The 23,507-nt window shown below is 40.6% G+C and overlaps 1 protein-coding gene across 3 annotated transcripts in view; it reads right to left on the bottom strand.

Annotated features, from left to right (window-relative positions):
• The window catches only part of LOC132400525 (A-kinase anchor protein 7), a 166,200-nt gene that overhangs the window by 9,965 nt on the left and 132,728 nt on the right, over positions 1-23,507 (bottom strand). The window contains exon 8 of one of the 3 annotated variants that reach the window (XR_009514281.1): positions 3,754-3,872. The exons of the other annotated variants lie outside the window; for them this stretch is intronic. The gene's annotated coding sequence lies outside the window, so the exon portion shown is untranslated. The remainder of the gene's footprint in view (positions 1-3,753; positions 3,873-23,507) is intronic. 3 annotated transcript variants of the gene reach the window in all.

The raw sequence follows: 23,507 nt of genomic DNA, 5'->3' as shown, positions 1-23,507 counted from the left end.
GTTGGTCCTGGCTTTTATGCTGTGGTACTGTTTCCAGATGGTAGCAGCTGGAACAGTTTGTGGTTGTGGTGACTTGGGTCCCCAATGATCCGTTGGGCCCTTTTTAACCACCTGTCTTTGTAAATGTCCTGAATAGCGGGAAGTTCACATCTACAGATGCGCTGAGTTGTCCACACCACTCTCTGCAGAGTCCTGCGACTGAGGAAAGTAAAGGCCTGTATGATGAGGGTCCCTGATGATGGATGCTACTTTCCTGCGACAGAGCTCCTTGTAGATGTTTTCAATGGAAAGGAGGATTATACCGTGATGGACTGGGCCGTATCTACTACTTTTTGTCGGCTCTTCCTTTCCAGGCCATTAGGGTTTCTATACCAAGAAGTGATGCAACCAGTCAATATACTCTCCACTGTGCATCTATAGAAGTCTGTCAAAGTTTCAGATGACATGCGGAATCTTTGCAAACTTACAAGAATACAGAGGCTCTGATAAGTCTTTATTTGTAATGGCATTTACATGTGGGACCAAGGACGAATTCTCAGAAATAATAACACTGAGGAATTTAAAGTTGCTGACTCTGTCCACCTCTGATCCCCTGATAAGGACTGGCTCATGAATCTCTGTTTGGTTTCCTCCTCCTGTCGTCAATAATCAGCTCTGGCTGATTTGTCAACATCTTTGATTCAGCCAATGACAGTGGTGTCATCAGCAAACTTAAATATGGCATTTAAGTTGTGCTTAGCCTCACAGTCAAAAGTGTAAAATGAGTAGAGCAGGGGACTAAGTAAACAGCGTTGTGGCGCATGTGTTGATAGCGATTGTGAAGGAGATGTTGTCAATCCAAACTGACGGGGGTCTGCAAGTGAGGAATTAAAGATCCAGTTCCACAAGGAGGTATCGAGACCTAGGTTTTAGAGCTAATTGATTAGCTTTGAGGGGATGTCAGTGTTGAAAGTTGAGCTGCAATCAATGATGAGCATCCTGATGTATGCACCTTCACTGTCTGATGTTCTAGGATTGAGTGAACAGGCAATGAAATGGTATCTCCAGTTGACCTGTTGTGACGGTAGGCAAAATGGAGTGGACTCAAGCCACTCCTTAGGCAGCAGTTGATATGTTTCATCAACAAACTCTCATCACAGTGGATATAGGTATTACTGGATGATAGTAACCACGTTCCTCTTGGGTATGAATGAAGCCTGTTTGAAGCCGCTGGGTACCACATACTGCCGAAGTGAGAGCTTAAAGGTATCAGAGAATACTCCAACCAGTTCTGAGCATAGGTTTTCAGTATTCGGCCAGATACCCCATCTGCGCCAGATGCTTGCCGTGGGTTCAACCTCCTCAATATGCTCTCATGCCAACCTCAGAGACTGAAATAACAGGGCTGTTGGGGGCTGTGTGATTTCATGAAGGTGCCTCCGTACTTTAGCAGTCAAGGTGAGCATAAAAGGCACTGAGCTCATCTGGGAACTAAATCTTGTTGTCATGTATGTTGCTTAGTTTACTTTGTAGAAGGTGATAGCATTCAAGTCCTGCCACAGTCTTTTGTGATTCAATTTAGTCCAGATTTGCCACTTCCTATGTGAATTGGCTTTCCAGTAGTCATTCCTGAACCTCTTGTATTTGTGGTGACTTGGGACACAATGATTCTACGGGCGCTTTTTACACACCTGTCCTTGTAAATGTCCTGAATCATGGAAGCTCACAACTATAGATGCGCTGGGCTGTTTGCACCACTCTCTGCAGAATCCTGCGATTAAGGAAGGTACAGTTCCCATACCAGGCAGTGATGCAGCCAGTCGGAATGCTCTCAATTGTGCCCCTGTAGAAAGTTCTTAGCATTTGGGGGCCCATACCAAACTTCCTCAACTGTCTGAAGAATAATATGAGCTGCCTTAATGACTATCCCCTAGTAGCACTCACATCTACAGTGATGAAATGCTTTCAGAGGTTGGTCATGACTAGACTGAACTCCTGCCTCAGCAAGGACCTGGACCCATTGCAATTTGTCTTTCGCCACAATAGATTAACAGAAGACACTATCTCAATGGCTCTTCACATGGCCTTAGACCACCTGGACGACACAAAGACCTATGTCAGGATGCTGTTCAATTGGATCCTCGACTTCCTAACCAGAAGACCACAACCTGTGTGGATTGGTGATAACATCTCCTCCTCACAGATGATCAACACTGGTGCATCTCAGGGGTGTGTGCTCAGCCCACTGCTCTACTCTCTCTGTACCCATGACTGTGTGGCTAGGCATAGCAAAAATACCATCTATAAATATGTTGATGATACAACCATTGCTGGCGGAATCTCAGATGGAGATGAGAGGGTGTACAGGAGTGAGATACAGTAAGATGAAAGAGCTGATTGTGGACTTCAGGAAGGGTAAGATGATGGAACACATACAGTGGCATGCAAAAGTTCGGGCACCCCTGGTCAAAGTTTCTGTTACTGTGAATAGTTAAGTGAGTAGAAGATGAACTATCTCCAAAAGTCATAAAGTTAAAGATGAAACATTCTTTTCAACATTTTAAGCAAGATTAGTGTATTATTTTTGTTTTGTACAATTTTAGTGTGAAAAAAAGAAAAGGAGCACCATGCAAAAGTTTGGGCACCCCAAGAGATTTGAGCTCTCAGATAACTTTTACCAAGGTCTCAAACCTTAATTAGCTTGTTAGGGCTATGACTTGTTCACAGTCATTGTTAGGAAAGGCTAGGTGATGCAAATTTCGAAGCTTTATAAATACCCTGACTCCTCAAACTTGTCCCAACAGTCAGCAGCCATGGACTCCTCTAAACAGCTGCTTAGCACTCTGAAAATTAAAATAAATGATGCTCACAAAGCTGGAGAAGGCTATAAGGAGATAGCACAGCATTTTTAGGTAGCTATTTCCTCAGTTTATAATGTAATTAAGAAATGGCAGTTAACAGGAGCAGTGGAGGTCAAGTTGAGGTCCAGAAGACCAAGAAAACTTTCCGAGAGAACTGCTTGTAGGATTGCTAGAAAGGCAAATCAAAACCCCCATTTGACTGCAAAAGACCTTCAAGAAGATTTAGCAGACTCTGGAGTGGTGGTGCACTGTTCTACTGTGTAGCAACACCTGCACAAATATGACCTTCCTGGAAGAGTCATCAGAAGAAAACCTTTCCTGCGTTCTCACCACAAAATTCAGTGTCAGAAGTTTGCAAAGGAACATCTAAACAAGCCTGATGCATTTTGGAAACAAGTCCTGTGGACTGATGAAGTTAAAATAGAACTTTTTGGCCGCAATGAGCAAAGATATGTTTGGGGAAAAAAAGGGCACAGAATTTCATGAAAAGGACACCTCTCCAACTGTTAAGCATGGGGATGCGGGGATGGATCGATCATGCTTTGGGCTTGTGTTGCAGGAAGTGGCGTGGGGAACATTTCACTGGTAGAAGGAAGAATCAATTCAATTAAATACCAGCAAATTCTGGAAGCAAACATCACACCGTCTTTAAAAAAGCTTAAGATGAAAAGAGGATGGCTTCTTACAACAGGATAATGATCCTAAAAATCCACAATGGATCACCTCAAGAGATGCACACTGAAGGTTTTGCCATGACCCTCACAGTCCCCTAACCTAAACATCATCGAAAATCTGTGGATAGATCTCAAAAGAGCAGTGCATGCAAGATGGCCCAAGAATCTCACAGAACTAGAAGCCTTTTGCCAGGAAGAATGGGTGAAAATCCCCCAAACAAGAACTGAAAGAATCTTACCTGCTACAGAAAGCGTTTACAAGCTGTGATACTTGCCAAAAGGGGTGTTACTAAGTACTGACCATGCAGGGTGCCCAAACTTTTGCTTCGGGCCCTTTTCCTTTTTTGTTATTTTGTAACTGTGAAAGATGGAAACAAAAATGTAATCTTGCTTAAAATATTAAAGAAGTGTGTCATCTTTAACTTTATGCCTTTTGGAAATTAGGTCATCTTTTACTCGCTTAGCTATTCACAGTAACAGAAATTTTGACCAAGGGCGCCCAAACTTTTGAACGCCACTGTACCAATCCTCATAGAGGGATCAGAAGTAGAGAAAGTGAGCAGTTTCAAGTTTCTGGGTGTCAAGATCTCCAAGGACCTAAACTGGTCCTAACGTATTGATGCAGCTATGAAGAGCACAGGACAGTGACTACATTAGGAATTTGAAGATATTTGGTATGTAAACAAAAACACTTATATAGATGTACTGTGGAGAGCATTCTGACAGGCTGCATCAATGGAGGGGTGGTGCTACTGCCGGGACCGAAAGAAGCTGCAGAGGGTCGTAAATTTAGTCAGCTCCATCTTGGGAACAAGCCTACAAAGTACACAGGACATCTTTAAGAAGTGGTGTCTCAGAAAGGCAGCAGCCATTATTAAGGACCCCAGCACCCAGGGCATGCCCTTTTCTCACTGTTACCATCAGGTAAGAGATACAGAAACATGAAGGTACATACTCAGTGATTCAAGAACAGCTTCTTCCCCTCTGCCATCTGATTCCTAAATGGTCATCGAAACCGTGAACACTACCTCACTTTTTTAATAAATATTATTTCTGTTTTTGCATAATTTTTAATTTATTAAACATAGTTATACTGTAATTGATTTTCCTATTTATTTATTTGTTTGTTTGTTTATTACTGTTTTTGCTTCCTCCTCTTCTATATTATGTATTGCATTGAACTGCTGCTGCTAAGTTAACAAGTTTCACAATATATGCCAGTGATAATAAACCTGATTTTGATTTTGATTCTGAGTTCATGGAGCACAAGTGTATAATTCTCCCAATGGTAAAGGTGCCACGTAGAGTACTTTCTAGCCTGGAGTACATCACGGAAGTTGAGTCAAGGAAATTAGCAGCAAGTGCAATACTTTTTATTCACTGGAATTAAAACCTGCAGATCCACTGACTACTGAATGAAAATTCCAAATCATGAGCATAAATTTGTAATTTATTTACTTATTCATTTACTTAGAGATAGAGCGCAGAACAGACCGCCTATCCCAATGAACTTGCACTGCCCAGCAACCCACCTATTTAACCCCTAGCCTAATCGCAGGACAATTTCGAAGGACCAATCAATCTACTAACCTGTACTTCGTTGGACTGTGGGAGGAAACACACACACACGTTAATGGGGAGGATGTAGAAAGTCTTTACTGATGGAGCTGGAATTAAACTCTGAACTCTGACACTCTGAGCTGTAATAGCGACTGGCTAACTGTAATGCTACCGTGGCATTCCAGGTTACACCCTACAAGACCAAGAAAATCCCAGATTTAATTTATGGATGCTGCAAGTGATATCATCTTGTTATAGGCTGATAGCAGAAAATCACCCAGGTGTTTTCTTCTTATAAAAATTCAGCTACCTTTGGTATAATGTACGTTTTCCATTTAAATACACGGATATGATATATGCTGGTGGAATTCAGAGAAAACAGTGAGAGATGAGGAAATATTAATTTAGAGGCTGAGAATTTCAAATTCATTAGGTACTGCTGAATCTAACAGCAAGATGCAGTTAATATTTTGGAATTTTTTTCCTGGTTATTGTTTACTGGATTGAAAGGACAACTTTAAATTGTAGGCAGTAGGGGAAGGATAATGAGATCCAAAGAGACAGTGGATCAGAAGAGGGCAGTGATAAGGATAAGGGTTAGAAGGAGGGAAAGGGAAATGAAAGGATTAGAAGATTCAATGGAGATATCAATGGATGTGCCTAGAGATTGGGGAAGGAAGAAGCACTTGGAGAGCAAAGGCAAGGAAGAGGAGATTCATAAAATGGAGGACAGTGGGAAAGGGCCAGAGGGAAAAGTGCAAGCTGGAAATTACATTTTGGGAAGGGAGCAGACATGGATGCCAACGGATTACAATGCTGTGGGATGCTTTATTGCTGGAGTGATTAGCAAGGAGCATGCAGGTTATGGTTTCTCTTGGGCTAGAAAAAAAATACTCAGCAAACATTTACCTTTCATCTGAGCATCAGGTTCTGGGTTTCCTGGGACACTGGAAACTAGGCCAGCCAACACTAAACTAGAATATAGTTAAGGTCTTGGGCATGCAGCCTTTCTAAAATTTTTAAATATTGATGAATGAGCTGGATTCAGCTTTGAAATAATTGAAATTTTTACTTTTTACTCAATCAGTTCTGGGTGTTAACATTGTTCTACTGCATACAAAAACAATGGTGGAATCTGAATAAAAACAGAAATGGATGTGATGGGTGTGATACATGGTTATAGTCTGTTGAAACTCCGTGTCTCAGCTCACACATTAACATCTCCTGGTCTGTTTTTGAAAGCAGAAGAGAAAACTGCTAAAATGATTTCTAACCAATTTGCTCACTCAATAATGAAAAGTCTATAAAAAGGAGTGAAAAGTGTCAGTGTGTGTCTGATTGGCATTAATGAATTCTATCGTATCAAACTATTTAGGATGGAAATCTTATTTTTCAATGTGCCTGCTTTACAATATCAAATGATGTTGACATTTTAATTTATTTCACTATAATTCTTTGGAATGACTATAATGATATGATGTCTTTGTATCTATTTCAAAATCTTTTACTGTCATCAATCCCCCAATCTCAAAACCACAAACTAGATTATCACCAGGGCAATACTAATTTTTTTTCACTTGGATATTTTCTTTTCTCTTAGAAAGCTGAAAGAGGTCTATTTTGTGTCAGATATTATTGTTAGAGCAGGGTAACAGTCAAAAGAAAAATGCTTAAATTTTTACAAAAAAGCATTAAAAATAGACATGAATTCACTGACAAAATTAAAGTCAAATCACGGAGAAACTGCATGCTGATTATTCTTGGCAGCAGAGGATCATGTATTTCTTTAAATCACCAAAAAAGCTTTGTCACAAAGAAGAGATGGAAACATGCAAATATGTCACATGCCTGTTTCCGGAATCAGAAAACTGGTAGATGAGAATAAGAGAACATAAAGCACAATAGAATCATCAGTCCATTTTACAAGTAATCTACATTAAAATCCTCTATGGATAACCTTCATTCTATCTCTCTGTCCCAGAATTAGCTTAAAGGTACTGTACATTTTCCTTACTTCCTAATTCAGTGCTATAACTCCACTATCTCATATGTAGAATTAACTTCTGAATCATCCTATTGCTCATTGTTAACAGAACTACAATTACCTTCACAAACAAGAGAAAATCTGCAGATGCTGGAAATCCAAGCACCAGGCACAAAATGTTGGAGGTACTCAGAAGGCCAGGCAACATCTATGGAAAAGAGTAAACAGTCCACTGCACTCTTTTCCATAGATGTTGCCTGGCCTGCTGAGTTCCTCCAGCATTTTGTGTGTATTGCGACAATTAGCTTCCTTTGGTTTTAGCTAGAATATTTCTGCATTTGTGTTATCAATCTTCTGAACTCCCTGCAAAGGAGAAATCACTATGTGTCCAATGTAATCTGTGATGCTCAGAAAAATCTTAACCCCCTCAATGGTGTGTGATAGTAGGGGACATGGCTGGTTACATCTTTACTTCACCTCCATGTCTTCTCTACTCAGCAATAAACTTCATATGCAGCATCTGATTAACACTTGCCTACACTACTGGTCCATCATAGAAAATCAACAGAGTCATATAGCACTAAAACAACAAATACAGGCCACTTGACCCATCTAGTCCATGCCGAACTATAATTCTACCTAGTCGCATGGAATTGCACCTAGCCCATAGCCCTCCATACTCCTCTTATCCAAATTTCTCTTAAATGCTAAAATCAAACCCACGTCCATGACTTCTGCTGGCAGCTTGTCTGTAATCTCACCACCTTCTGAGTGAAGAAGTTCCCTCTCGAGTTCCCCTTAAGCATTTCACCTTTCACTCTTAACCCATGACCTCTAGTTCTAGCCTCAGTGGAAAAACACAAACAGGAGAAAGTTTGCAGATGCTGAAGATCCAGAGCAACACACGCAAATTGCTGGTTGGAACTCAGCTGGTCAGGCAGCACTTTGTGTGTTGTCTCAGTAGGAAAAAGCCGGTTTGAATTTACGAAGCAGTAAGATGTTTATCTATGCTTTAACAACAATGCCTATGGTTTATGGAATTTGTACTTTTGGCTTGCTATCTCCTTGCAGTTAACGCCCCATAAAAATCTAACCTTCCTCTTATGTTTTCTATCATTATTCAGTTCCACCTCAATTCTGTCCTTACCCAATAAAAGACTTTAAGACGTACATTATGTGAAGACCATATCAAGTATTCCTTTGACTTAATCTCCTGAAAATTGATCAGCATGAGTTCTCCCTCCTGACTTTTAAAGATCATTAACTAATTTTCAAATTGGTACCATCAGTTAGTGTGTTTTGGAAGGGCTCTGGAGAACTTGCTGTTAGACACAGTACGTTCCACACTTGTATATTGCAGTGCTTAAGAATATAGGGTTATGTTCCATAGCGCCCAAAATCCACTTCATATTTGACCCCTTAGATTTTGTATTTGGCAAGGCTCCATTCATTTGAAAGGATTCAACAGCTACACTAAAGTTGTAAGGTAAGTCAGTAGTTAGGTTCATTTTATTAATTATTATTACTAAAATAAAGTAAAATAATAAAATTGAATGTGTTATTCAAATAATTTATTTCTATTGATTTTTCAATATTTGAATTATTTAAATCTTTAACAGCTGTTTATAAATACAAAGATAGGTGGAGGAGCGGGTAGTATTGAGGAAACAGAGAACCTGCAGAGAGACTTAGATAGTTTAAGGGAATGGGCAAAGAAGTGGCAAATGAAATAATGTTGGAAAGTGTATGGTCATGCACTTTCGTGGAAGAAATAAACAGGCAGAGTATTATTTAGATGAGGAGAGAATTCAAAATGCAGAGATGAAAAGAGACTTGGGTGTCCTTGTGCAAGATACCCTAAAGGTTAACTCCAGGTTGAGTTGGTGGTGAAGAAGGTGAATGCAATGTTGGCATTCATTTCCAGAGGTATAGAATAGAAGAGCAGGGGTGTGATGTTGAGGCTCTATAAGGCACTCGTGAGACCACACTTGGAGTATTGTGTGCAATTTTGGGCTCTTTATTTTAGAAAGGATATACTGACATTGGAAAGGGTTCAGAAAATGATTCACGAGAAAGATTCCAGAAATGAGGAATGTCTGGCAGCTCTTGAGCTGTATTCCCTGGTGTTCAGGAGAATGAGGGAGATTTGCATAGAAGCATCTGAATGTTAAAAGCCCTGAACAGATTAGATAGGGCAAACGGTATTTCCCATGGTAGGGGACTCTAGGACAAGAGGGCACGACTTCAGGATTGAAGGACATCCTTTTAGAACAGAGATGTGGAGAGATTTCTTTAGTCATAGGATGGTAAATCTGTGGAATTTGTTGCCACGAGTGGTTGTGGAGGCCAAGTCCCTGGGTGTATTTAAGGCAGAGATTGATAGGTTCTTGATTAGCCAGGGCTTTAAAGGGCATGTGGTGAAAGCAGGGGAGTGGGGATGACTGGATCAGCCCATGATTGAATGGCAGAGCAGACTCAATGCTCCTATATCTTATGGTCTTATGGACTATTCTGAGGTAATACCCTCTGGTCCTAGACTCTCCCACTATAAGAAACATCTAGGTCTATCTAGGCCTTTCAACATTTTGATAGGTTTCAAAGAGATCCTTCCTCATTCTTTAAACTCCAGCAAGTACTGGCCCACAGCCATCAAACACTCCTCATATGATAAGTGTTATGAGTGATGGACAGACCTGTTGGACAATGGGGTGCAGAGTTAACCATTCCCCCCCCCCCATGAACTACGAACTATTACTGTTGCTATGCTGCTCATGAGAGAGAGAGAGAGAGATGAAACAGAGGCAAGAACATTTACTACAGATAAGAGGGGGAGAGAAACTGTTGATGTACTGTATTATGGCTCTTCCTGGATTATTTACCTTCCACTACAAGGACTGTACTTTGCTGGTTAACATTCCTCAGGAGATAGCAGGAGTGGCCTGATTTGATGGACACGGTCATTCAGAGTTGATGGATAACTGAGACCCTGTGAGTGGGGATAAAAAGACAGGTCTGGAGAGACACCCTTCAGACACACCAATGGACACTGACTGAGTGTTGGGAATCCACAGAAAAGTGGGGGCTTCGGAGACCGAACCAGGAGATCGGTCAGTAAAATTCACGGTGTTACAGCAGGGCCGGTGGGGACTTGTGTGTGTCCACTCATGCCAGAGTGACGAGTCCACCACAGAAGAATGGTCTAGCTGAAGACCAGAGGGGTCATAACTGAATGGCCACAACGACACGACGGATTAAGAAAGCCACAAAAGTGTTGAGGCAGAGGCTGCTGTTGCTGTTACATCTTGCTTGCTCTCTCTCTCCCTCCAACGATTTCAATACAACAACCATAACCACCTCAGCATTTATGAACTGAACTCTATACTTTCCTATGATAATTCAATTACCCCTAAGATCGATAGAGCTTGTTTATTATTGATGATTATTATTATTCCTACACTTTTAGGTTTATTACTGCTAACTTGTTTTATATGTATATTTGCATTTTTGATATTGTATTGTGTAATTTACTAATAAACACCTTTAGTTTGGTACCACCAGACTCCAATTGATTCTTCTTTCTCTGCTGGTCAGACACCCAGTTACGGGGTACGTAACAAATTGGGGGCTCATCCGGTATTTGATTACCATTTGGGGGGGGGGGCGCAGTGAATCCGGATAAAAGTCCCTTATCTGATCTGGTTGTATGGATAAACAGACAGGAAACCAGTAGAGATGGAAATTGACATATTTTTAAAAGACCTGACTTCGGGGGCATTAGAGAATGCCAAGAAGGCGGAATTGGTGAGCATTGCAAAACGATTAAATCTCTCGGCGGTGAAATCGTTGATGAGCAAGGTGGATATACAAAGAGCAATAGGTGTGCATTACGTATCCGAGGGTGTGTTCACGTCGGATGTATTGGACCTGTTCCCTGAGAAAAAAACAGTCGAGGGTGAGCTTCAGATACAGATAGAAAGATTAAGGTTGGCTGTGGAGAAGGAGGAAGGGAGCATGAGCTCCAGATACTCCAGATAAAGGTGATAGAAGCTGCAAGGCAGAGGGAAGAAGCTGATAGGCAGAAGGAAGAGAGAGAGAAAGAGAGGCAGTTTGTGCTGGAAATGGAGAGGTTAAAGGCATCGCAGGGAAGAGACCGGGTTGCAACCCCAAATGAGGGTTTTAAGATTGGTCAGGAGATCCAGTTGGTACCTCCATTCAAGGAGATGGATGTCGATAAGTTCTTCCTTCATTTTGAGAAAGTGGCTGTGAATCAGAACTGGCCTAAGGGGAAATGGGCTGTTCTGTTACAGAGCATACTTAGGGGGAAGGCGCAACAAGCGTATTCGGCATTGTCTATGGATGAGTCTAAGGATTACGAGGAAGTAAAAAGGGCTGCATTGAGGAGTTACAAGTTGGTGCCAGAGGCATATCGGCAGAAGTTCCGGAACTTGAGAAAGCCGTGGAACCACACGTATTTAGAGTTTGCCCGTGAGATGCAAATATATTGTGAGCGTTGGTGCGCCTCAAAAGGGGTCGTTGATGATTATGATAAACTATTACAGTTAATACTGATGGAGCAGTTCAAAGGTTGTATCCCTGAGAGTATGAAGACGTACTTGAATGAGGTGGTTTTTGGGCATGGTGGGGTACTATTGAAAATTTTGTAAGAACGTTGAGGACATTGCCCTCCCGCTTACAAAGCTCCTACAGAAGGAAGAAAAATTTGAGTGGAGCAGTCCTTGTCAGGAAGCTTTTGAGAAGTTGAAAACCATATTGTGCCACTACCTTGTGTTAAAAGCACCTGATCTCTTGAAACCTTTCTCCCTGGCGACTGAAGCAAGTGATGAGGCTGCAGGGGCAGTCCTATTGCAGAAAGCAGGGGATGGAGTGGAACACCCTGTGGCGTATTTCTCTCGAAAGTTCAATGTGCATCAGAGAAATTACTCCACTGTGGAGGAAGAATTGTTGGCACTTTTCTTGGCAATTCAGCATTTTGAGGTCTACATCTGTGCAGCACAGAGACCATTAATTGTTTATACTGATCACAACCCTTTGTTATTCTTGGCTAACATGAAAAAATAAAAATAGGAGGTTATTAAGTCGGAGTCTGTTGTTACAGGAATTCGATATTAAAATACAACATGTAAAGGGGAGTGACAATGTAATTGCTGATTGCTTATCTAGATGTTAATTTGAAAGTGTATCAGTATTATTCTTGTAGTTAAGACCACTTCTGTATTTTGTTAAACTCTGTAATTCAGTAATATGCTTTATTAGTTAATTTTCACCCTGGTGAAAATTTCCAAAAGGATGGGGGTGTTATGAGTGACGGACAGACCTGATGGTCAATGGGGTGCAGAGTTAACCTTTCCCAACCCCCCTCCTGAGAACTACGAACTATTGCTGTTGCTATGCTGCTCATGAGAGAAAGATAAAGCCCAGGAAAGAACATTTGCTACAGATAAGAGGGGTAGAGAGACTGTTGATGTACTGTATTATGACTCTTCCTGGATTATTTACCTTCCACTACAAGGACTTTACTTTGCTCGTTAACATTCCTCAGGAGATAGCAGGAGTGGCCTGATTTGATGGACACGGTCATTCAGAGTTGATGGATAGCTGAGACCCCGTGAGTGGGGATAAAAGACAGGTCTGGAGAGACACCCTTCAGACACACCAGTGGACACTGACTGAGTGTTGGGAACCCACAAAAAGGTGGGGGCTTCAAAGACCGAACCAGGAGATTGGTCAGTAAAGCTCACAGTGTCACTGCAGGGCCGGTGGGGACTTGTGTGTGTGTCCACTCATGCCAGAGTGATGAGTCCACCACAGAAGAACGGTCTAGCTGAAGAAGAGAGGGGTCATAACTGAATGGCCACAACGACACGACGGATTAAGAAAGCCACAAAAGGTTTGGCTGCTGTTGCTGTTACATCTTGCTCGCTCTCTCTTTCCCTCCAATGATTTCAATACAACAACCATAACCACCTCAGCATTTATGAACTGAACTCTATACTTTCCTATGACAATTCATTTACCCCTAGACATCGATAGAGCTTGTTTATTATTGATTATTATTATTCCTACACTTTTAGGTTTATTACTGCTAACTTGTTTTATATGTATATTTGCATTTTTGATATTGTATTGTGTAGTTTACTAATAAACACCTTTAGTTTGGTACCACCAGACTCAAACGGATTCTTCTTTCTCTGCTGGTCAGACACCCAGTTACGGGGTACGTAACATAAGACTTTCAATCCCAGAATCATTTTTGTGAAGCTTCTTTGAACTTCTCCAGACAGCACATTCTTACACAGATATGGGGCCCAAAACTGCTCACAATACTCCAAGTGAGGCCTCACCAGTGCTTTATAAAGCTTCCACATTCGATCCTTGTTTTTAATATTCTAAGCTGTCAGATATCTATCGGAGCTGTCTGTGGGAAGAGTTTCAGTTCCTGCCAGCTATGGCTGACTGACTGCCAGTGAATCTTGGCAACTTGCGAAAGGACCCATTGACAGTTAGGCTGACAGGTCATGTGAAAGAAGGCAGCTGTAGACGGCAAATGGGATTTGCAAGCCTGGTCCGACACCATCACTCCAGCCTATCTCCTTTTCTCAGCTCCAACAGTTATCTGATATAAAACTTCCCTTTGCTTTGTCTTTTTAAAAAACATTTCCTAAAAAACGGTTAAATGAAGTGAGTAGCCTGAAAAATAAATGCTGCCTATTCAGTCATATTAGTCCATCGTGACTTCTGCTTGAGGACTCACTAGTGGGAAATTCAGCAGGACACTCTTATAAAGTCTTCTATTTATACCTTTGTTTGATTCAGAATGTGAAAATAATGTGGCCAATCCCAGGCTGTGTAAAATACAGTGGACGATCTGTACATTCCGGGAAGGCTGTCTGCTGGGAGAGAGGGGCAGATGTTTGGTGGATTGAAAGTTTGGTTGCTAGTGAGGGTTGGAAGGGTAGGGGGAAAAAAGGTATTGAAACTGATGGCATGAAAGTGAACATCTGAACTGTGGAAGCAGGGGGCAGATATGATAGTTGGAGGATATGGCTTAAGTAAGCAGGAACTTCTGGAAGTAACATGCGGTGGTTCACTGGTGAATTGTTACAGCACAGACCAAAGGATCCATAAGAAAAATAAGGATGAGCAATAGGCCCTCAATTTTCCTATACACTGAAATTGAATCCATCATGCACAAAAACATAAGACCAGGTGACCATAAGATATGGGAGCAGAAGTAGGCCATTTGGTCCATTGAATCTGCTCCACCATTCAATCATGGGCTGATCCAATTCCTCCAGTCATCCCCACTCCCCTATCTTACCCAACAACTTGACCTCCACAGCTGCTTGTGGCAACAAATTCCACAGATTTACCACCCTCTGACTTAAGTAATTTCTCCGCATCTGTGTTCTAAATGGACGTCCTTCAATCCTGAAGTCGTGCCTCCTTGTCCTGGACTCCCCTACCATGGGAAATAACTTTGCCATATCTGATCTGTTCAGGCCTTTTAACATTCGGTATGCTTCTATGAGATCCCCCTCATTCTCCTGAACTCCAGGGAATAGAGCCCAAGAACTGCCAGATATTCCTCATACGGTAACCCTTTCATTCCTGGAATCATTTTTGTGAATCTTCTTTGAATCCTTTCCAATGTCAGTATATCCTTTCTAAAAAAAAAGAAGTCCAAAACAATACTCCAAGTGTGGTCTTTAGAACATGGCACTGTTCTAAATGCTTTTCACAAAAAAAAGGGTAGAATTATAAGAACTGGGGGGGATATCTGACTTGAGTGGAGCACCAACACAGAGGCTGTGTACAAGAAGAGCCAGAGTTGTCACCACTTCCTGAGGAGACTGAGGCCCTTTGGAGTGTGCAGGCCTCTCCTTCATAAGGCTGTTGTCACTAGTACAATCTTCTATGCGCTGGTGGGCTGGGACAATGGCATCAACATGTGTGATGCCAACAGGTTCAATAAACAGATTAGAAAGGATGGCTCTGTTATAGCAGTCAAACTGGACTCACTGGAGGCTATGGTAGAACAAAGACCCTGTGGAAAATCCTGGCAAACCCGGACAATGTTTCTCATCCTCTGCATGCCACCTTGGCTGAACAGAGGAGCACTTTTAATAATAGACTAAGACAACTGTGTTGCTCCAAAGAGCGCTATATGAGGTCATTCTTACCCTCGGCCATTAAGCTCAATAATGAGTCAACCTATAGCTGGGGAAGTGACGACTCCCTCCTGTTAGGCTGTTTGAGGTAACATTTTTTATTCTTCCTTACTTCTCTTCTAATATTTGTATATCTGTGCACTTGAAATTACCATGAACTGTTACTTCCTTCGGGATCAATAAAATATCTAACTATCTATGCTTCATATTACAATTTAAAACATAAGGACTTAAATATTCTGGGAGAAAGACTGTTTACAGCACCAGGCTACTTAACAGAGCAGGCTTTCTGTGCCAAATGCATTTTCTTATTTTACAGTTTTGTTGCTTGGACTGCTCTGCCTATTTATAGAAAGGAATGGTTTAATAAGAGCACAGATAAAATAAAACAATGAATTAATTCTTGGGAACAGTCAAGGAGATGTGATTCTATTATGCTTATAAAGAGGAAAAGAGGGAATATTTAATTTTACAGAACCAATAATCTATGTTGATGTAGACGGATATCATGTAATCCAATAACAGAAGATGCTTTCAAATGTATGCCTTTTTTTTCTCCAAAAGGCTAAAGCTATAGTTTGAACTAGCAAAGTCTATTTTATAAGGAACAATATTCTATGGAAATAAAGTTAACATTATTGTATGATAATTTGGAAAATCTAAAAGGCAGTCATTAAAAGAATGCTTTATTATCTATTGAAGTAATGACTCAATGCTCTGTGCAATGCTCAGTCCCTATAAATGACAATGTTAGATCCCTTTAAAAGTATCTTCAAAGTAGATTTTCCAAGTCTTTACAGCTGGTGAGGCTCTTCACCGATCACAAGTAGAAGATTAAGATCAGCAATTCTGTAGATTTCCAAGGTCAGTTTGGAAATGTCACGTACCTCACGTTATAGAAGGGTTCTGAATTCTATTTAAAATAGCGACACACCTTATTGTATTGATATAGATCAAATGTATTCACGCAAAGTAATCTTGAAATAACCATTCTGCACTCAGCGTCTCAGAAACAACAATGAAATAAATGAGCAGCATTTCCTTGGTGGCTTTGGTTACAAGTAATGTTGCTCAAGTTAACAGGAAAATTAGTAAATCAGTTTATTAACGTCTTGTGCCGAGACATAGTGAAAAACTTGTCTTTTATACCATTAACACAATTCAATTCATTACAACAGTGCATTGAGGTAGTATAAGGTAAAACAGTAACGGTGCAGAAGACTCTTACAGTACATAGAAGGTGCACTGCATGTAGACAATAAGGAGCAAGGCCGCACCGAAGTAGATTTTGAGGTCAACAATTCTTCTAAGTCTTATAACAGAAAGAAATTGTTTGTAGCGATTACTCGCAAATAAACTAAAACCCCTCAGAGACTAAGCAATCCAAGAATAATGAAGTTCTAAGTTGAAGAAAGTACGTTCGATCCTTTATGAAGAAACCAGCAAGAATGAACAATCTTGTAACGAGAAAAAACTAATGAAACAAAAGTAACGATATAATGAAGTGAGCAGTCTTAGCAAACTTAAGTATATTTAAACGATCTTAGAGTAATAGAGAAATACTTAGACATTAAAGATCACAAAAAAAAGTCCCCCAACCTGCTCTGACCTAAAACTGACCTAAGACAAAGCATGAGTACGTAACTATACTCTTCACTTCTACCACACTCCAACCCATGTGCCAAACTGACCATTATAAACATACAACACAAATTACAACATAGACAGGCAGAAAATAGATACATGGCTCCTACAATGTCCTTAAGTCTGGTAGTCTTGTGCTTTTAGATTTTTGTATCTTCTCCACAATAGCAGGGGTTGAGGACAATGTTCAGGGTTGAAGGGGAGATTGAGTAATTTTGTTGCTTTACCAAGGCAGTAAGAAGCCAATGGAGAGAAGGCTCCGTGACGTGCTGAGCTGTGTCCATAACTCTCTGCAGTATCTTGTGGTTGTGGGCAAAGTAATTGCAATACCAGGTTTTGATGCGTCTGGATAGGATTCTCCGTGTTATACATCAGTAAAAATTCGTGAGGGCTAGAGGGAACATGCCAAATTCCTTTAGCGTTCTGAAGTAGCAGTGGCACTAGTGAGGTTTCTTAGCCATGGTGTTAATGTGTGTAGACCAGTACAGGCTATTGATAATGAAGCTCTCAATCCTCTCAGCATCAGCACTGCTGACGTGAACAGGAGCATGTGCACTTTCTCCCTTTCTGAAATCAATGACCAGCCTCGTTTGCTTTGCTGACATTGAGGGAAAGATTACAGTCATGATACCATGTCGCTATGCTCTCTCTCCTTTCTAAAGCTCTTTGTTATTCTTGAAGCAACACAATAAGATTCTCAAACTCACATTAAACTGAGAACACACCACCTCAGTTTATCTTCTTATTCAAAGGTTAGAATTTCTGATCACATAGCTGCCCTACAGTTCAACAATGGAATGATAAAACACTCGAACCTCGAACATCAATGTAATGCACCAATCCATTGGTATTTTTGAAGTAATTGAGAAATTAATTATTTGCTAGACACACTGTGATATGTTTCAAGGAACATTACACCTTCACTGTCTGCTGTTGTGGCTGTGGTGTCACAATCTTACGGTTTATCATTTCTTGTTCTGTCACTTCATTCCATTCCAATTGTATTCAAATTCTTTTACACACAAGACAGAAAGCAATAGATTACTCAAAGTTAGCAAACATTAAAACCATTTAACTTATGTTAAAACTATTTTGATGTCATTGTGTTTATTCACCACACAAATAACTTCATTGTGTGGTGAATAAACTCTTCTTGGGCTTTCAGCCAGACACAGGTATCAATTTTAACCAAGGTTTTGATGTCAATCTATGCCATCTTCATCAGGGATGATGCCTGGGCACGCCTAGTCCAGTGGCATTTTATACCCCCATCATCCATCCCTCCTGATTGGTTAGTCCTTATCTGACTAGGTTTCCGCTGTCCCCCCCACCCCCACCGCTTACAATCAAATCCCAGATCTTACTTCGAGCGAGACCTTCGTCTTTGTTAAAATTCTTTTCCTCCAGTTTTATTTCAATGGCTTCCTTCACCAGCCAGTCTCAAAAGCCACTGACGTGGCACAGTAGTTTTGTGTCATTGAAGTCAATCCTATGGTTATTGTGAATGTTCCCCATGTTCATCCCTTACTGAATAATCAATAAAGTTTTATCTTTCTCAACCTGAGAGAGACTGCAGGCACTGGAAATCTAGAGTAACACATACAAAATGCTGGAGGAAATCAGCAGGTCAGGCAGCATCCATGGAAAGAAATAAACAGACAACATTTCGGGCCAAAACCCTTCTTCAGGTCCTGAATTATTGACTGTTTACTTCCAAAGATGCTGCCTGAACTGCTGAGTTCCTCCAGCAATTTGTGTTTGTGTTACTCTTTAATACATAAATCAAGGTTTTGCACAACTGCCTATGACAGTGCAATCTAGGTTACCCATGCTCTGCAGGACAGCAAGTATTATTAACTGCTTGGAATAAAACTTGCAGCTGAAACGCTTGCAACGAAGTGAGGGATACATTGCTTTACATGGAATTTGTCTCACTTTATAGTTTATTTTCTAATCATGGGGTTTGTCACTCCCCAAGGTTTGTGTAACCATTTTAAGTCAAATTTTTTTTTTAAATGTCTCATTGTTTGTTCTGAACCCAATGAGGTTGAGGAGTGACATTATTGTTTATTATATGATTATGAGTGCCATAGACAGGGTTCACAGTTCATCCTTTTCCTAAGGTAGAAGAGTCAAAAATGGTAAACTTGTGAATTGGTTTATTATTGCCACATGCACTAACATACAATGAAAAACTTGTCTTATGCACCATCCATACAAATTAACTCATTGCAAAGGTGCACTGAGGTCGTACAAGGTAAAACAGTAAGAGTGCAGAATAAAGTATTAGAAAGTGCAGAGCAGGTTGACAATAAGGTGCGAAGTCATAATGAGGTTGATTGTGACATCAAGAGGCCATCTTATCATTCTAGGAACCATTCAATAGTCTTACAACAGTGGAGCAGTAGCTGTACTTGCAGCTGGTTGTCTGTGCTTTTAGCTTTTGTAACTTTTGCCCAATGGAAAGGGGGTGAGATATTTGAATATGTTGGCTGCTTTAGCAAGAAGTAAAAGAAGCAATGTAGCAAGAAGTATAGTCAAAAGCCCATGGAGGGGAGGCTGGTTTGTGTGATGGGTTGGCTGTTATCATAACTCTCTGTAGTTTATTGCAGTCAAATGTGTAATGCATAGATGTAAACTGAGAGGGGAAAGATTTAAAGGGGATCTGAGAAGCAAGTTTTTCCACTCAGAGGTAATGGGTATACACTCAGTGGCCAATTTATTATGTTCTTCTTGTAGCTAATCATGTGGCCATTAAGTGACTGAGTGTTCATGGTCTTCTGCTGCTGTAGATCCTCTTCTTCAAAGTTCAATGTGTTGTGCTTTGAGAAGCTCTTCTGCACACCACTGTTGCAACGCATGGTTATGTGAGTTACTGTTGCTTTCTGTCAGCTTGAACCAGTCTGACCATTCTCCTCTCACCTCTCTCACTAACAAAGCTTTTTTACCCACAGAACAGCTATTCACTGGATGCTTTTTTGTACCATTCTCTGTAAACTCTAGACTCTATTGTGCATGAAACTCCCAGGAGATCAGCAGTTTCTGAGATACTCAAACCACCCTGCCTAGCAACAACTATCATTCCATGGTCATTTAGATCACATTTCTTTCCAGTTTTAATGTTTGGTCTGAACAACAACTGATCTGATCTACGGACCATAACTCCATGCTTTATGCACTGAGTTGCTGCCACGTGATTGGCTGATTAGATATTTACAGAGCAGGTGTATAGGTGTACCTAATAAAGTGGACATGGTGTATGAAATGAGCTGCTAGAGGAGGTATGGAGGCAGACGCAATTAAAAGTCATTCGGATAGTGTACAGACAAGAACAGTTTGGAGTGATATGGGACAAATGCAGCAAAATGAGATTAGTCTGGGCATGGATTAATTGGGTCAAAAGGCTTGTTTCTATGGTGTAGAATTCTATGAATTGATTAAGCTGAGAAAGAAATGAACTTCCTATATGAGGAAGCCTTTATAAAAAACTAGTTGAACATCCAGTGGGTAACTTTAAAATCAGATGCATGTAGCACTTAAAAAGACCATTCAAGAATAAGTACAGTTTAGTATTACTTCGTGTTCCAGGAAAATCTGAGGGATCCTTCATTGGTTATTACATCCTTCTCTTACAGAAATACTGATTCGAATCCATCCTTGCAAACAAATGATAGTCTTAAAACCAAGTCCACAACTGGGGTGCCAATCTATATGCATATTTGTTTTATTCAATATTCGTGCCAGAACATGCACGTCTGTTTTTGATTTTGGTGTTAAACTTGTATTTTACCAATGGCACATTCTAAATGTTGTGCAGTGGCATAAGAAATTACCTGTTACAGGCATTGTAATATAAGCAGTTAGAAGAAACTGATCATACGGCATTGTAATATTCCTGTAATTTGTTCTATTTTGCACTGGAAGGTCTCACATTCACTGGCTTACAAGCTTCGCTCAGGAACTTATCTCCTGCTAATTTTCACCACAACCATTGCAACCTGAATCTCTGTCTGATTTTCCAGATAAAGAATACCTGAACAAAATTACAACCCCTAGATATTTGGATTTTATCAAACAGCAGCATCTGTCACATTTACTTCCTAGGCTGTTATGAAATAGTATTGATATTCTTTCTTTCTTTAAAAATAAATGTACTGCAGGTTTTCACCATAGAACTAAAAATATCTCTCTCTCTCTAAACGAAATGCAGTGATGCTTCAATGCTGCATCAATTTTCCTTTGCTGTTCACTAAATACAGTACAGCAGTACCTATGCTGGACACTAATATTTAATTATAGTAGTGGGCAACTAGTCCATCTCAGCACCTGTGGTGTGTGTGGGGGGGGAAAACAGCTGTCTTCCATATCCTTACCTGTGCATTTTTTTAAAATACGATCATTATACATACCGAGACTTCCAGGCTAGAGCATTCACAGGACTCACAACTGAATTTGTCCCACTGCCCTGTGCATTCACTCAACCAAAAATAATAATACAATGAAGAACTGCATCACCTACCAGTCTTATCCTTACAGAATTGAAAGCAGCACAGTTGGCCCATGGCACCCTGTAGCTTGCACGATGTTCCCTCAGCACTCCAAGCCACTGAACAAAGATCTGCACAGCTTTGGAGAAAAGCTTTTCTCTGTTTTCACAGAGGCGGGGGAACTCAAGGCAGTGGCTTGCAAAGAGCTCCACCACCCTGTCAAGCTTACTCATGGAATTGTTCTACGATTGACAGGAAACTGGCCATCCTCCTTCTCTCTCTCTTCCCCCCTCTCTCCCACTTGCTCTCGCTCTCTCTCTCTCTCCCCCTAGTCCCACCTTCTTGCCAAATATGGTCTCCTTATTAATGATGCAATCTCTCAGTAATTAATTCAAAACTGTGGCACCCAGTAAGTAAATACATAGTAAGTATCTCTTTAACACAATGAAAATTAAGCAGTTTGCTGCCAGGATTAGTATTTCAACTGAAATTGAAAGAAGGTTAACTCTTCACTTGCCAGCAATAACTCTTCCCTTTCAACATTCAAAGTAAGAGTTCTGCAAAATAGCAAGTAAGCAAATATCTGATGCACTATAAATAACTGAGGGAATAATGGATGTATTTTGCTGGGCCTTCTCACATCACTCTTTCATTGAAGGTAGCTGATTCCTATGTTCTGGCTCTAAGAAATTCTGCTTTGCTGTAGAGATCTTGAATCAGGGAAACATTTAGTCCATCAGATCATATCAGAAGGACTGTACATTAACAGAAGGGTGCCTAAATTCTGCTTTGCTTTGCTGGAGTAGCACTGCAATCTTGTTCGTTCTAAGCAATAATGTTCTATTCTATTCTACAGTGCTTTGCTTTGCATAGGTATCTCTGTGGTTTCTCACCAGGTATACCAGGAGAGCCATTCTATACAAATATTGTGAGAAGGATCTACTCAAATGATATTGGTGGGTTTGCATTCAGGATGACAAAAAAGGCATCTGATAGATTCTATGTGTAGGACAAATGTGAAGCAAAATAAGATGGACCTGAACAGAGCTGAAGACCTTCTGACGTTTTACAGTAACAACTGCTCTGGCTAGAGGCATAAGCTAGTTGGAGAATTTGCCGACCAATGTACTGCCAATTCCTTGTTTAACAAAAGGTTGGCTTTTATCTCTTCTCTTGAGAGAAATGGAGCAGAACTTTGAGACATCATCTACCAGACTTACCTCCATGCAGGCAGGATGGGCTGATTGGCTTCTTTCTGAGCAGTGGGATTCTATTTAAATAAATGAAAATAGCAAGGCTGCTATTTGATACTTAGCACTTAAAATCCTTTGCCGACAATTCTTCCCCACTCCCAATTCTGGCAGGCTATAGAGATCTTGAATCAGGGAAACATTTAGTCCATCAGATCATATCAGAAGGGCTGTACATTAGCAGAAGGGTGCCTAAGTTATGTTTAACATGGTTTAAAATTAATGCTGGATTACATCATTAATAAGGAGACCATATTTGGCGGGGAGGTTGGAAAGAGGATGTCAGAGGTAAGGAGAGCAAGAAAGAAGGAGCATGGGTGTTTTACTCGAAGAGTTCTAAAATGGTAACTGGATTAAACATACACCATTGTTAAGTGGAAGCTGATATGGTTAAAATCTTAAAAATACAAAATGCTGGCAGAACTCAGCAGGCCAGACAGCATCTATGGGAGGAGGTACCTCCTCTGCCAGCATTTTGTGTTTTTATTTATCTCCAGCATCCGCAGATTCACTCATGTTGGTTAAAATCTTGTTTCCCAGATTCAGCACAATTGAAAATTACTTTTCTCAAAGGTGTTTCATAGTTCCAGTATCCTTAATGCATCAAAACACCTAGATCTTGCCCGACTGTTTACCAAAAAACAATCATGTATCACTAAGTAGTGTAGTTCCAATGTTGCAGACTTCCAGAGCTCTGTTTGTGAAACTTGTTATGGGCACCTGGCAGAACATTAGTTCAAAGTTCATGTAAATGTATTATCAAAGTACATACATGTCATCATATACAGTCCTGAGACTTTATTTTCTAGTGGGCATACATAGTAAATCCAAGAAGCACAACAGAATGAAAAAAGATCAGGGTGGGCAAACAACCACTGT

Source organism: Hypanus sabinus, chromosome 10, assembly GCF_030144855.1.
Source record: "Hypanus sabinus isolate sHypSab1 chromosome 10, sHypSab1.hap1, whole genome shotgun sequence".
In the NCBI taxonomy this organism is placed as follows: domain Eukaryota; kingdom Metazoa; phylum Chordata; class Chondrichthyes; order Myliobatiformes; family Dasyatidae; genus Hypanus; species Hypanus sabinus.
This window is presented reverse-complemented; position numbering and strand designations above follow the sequence as displayed.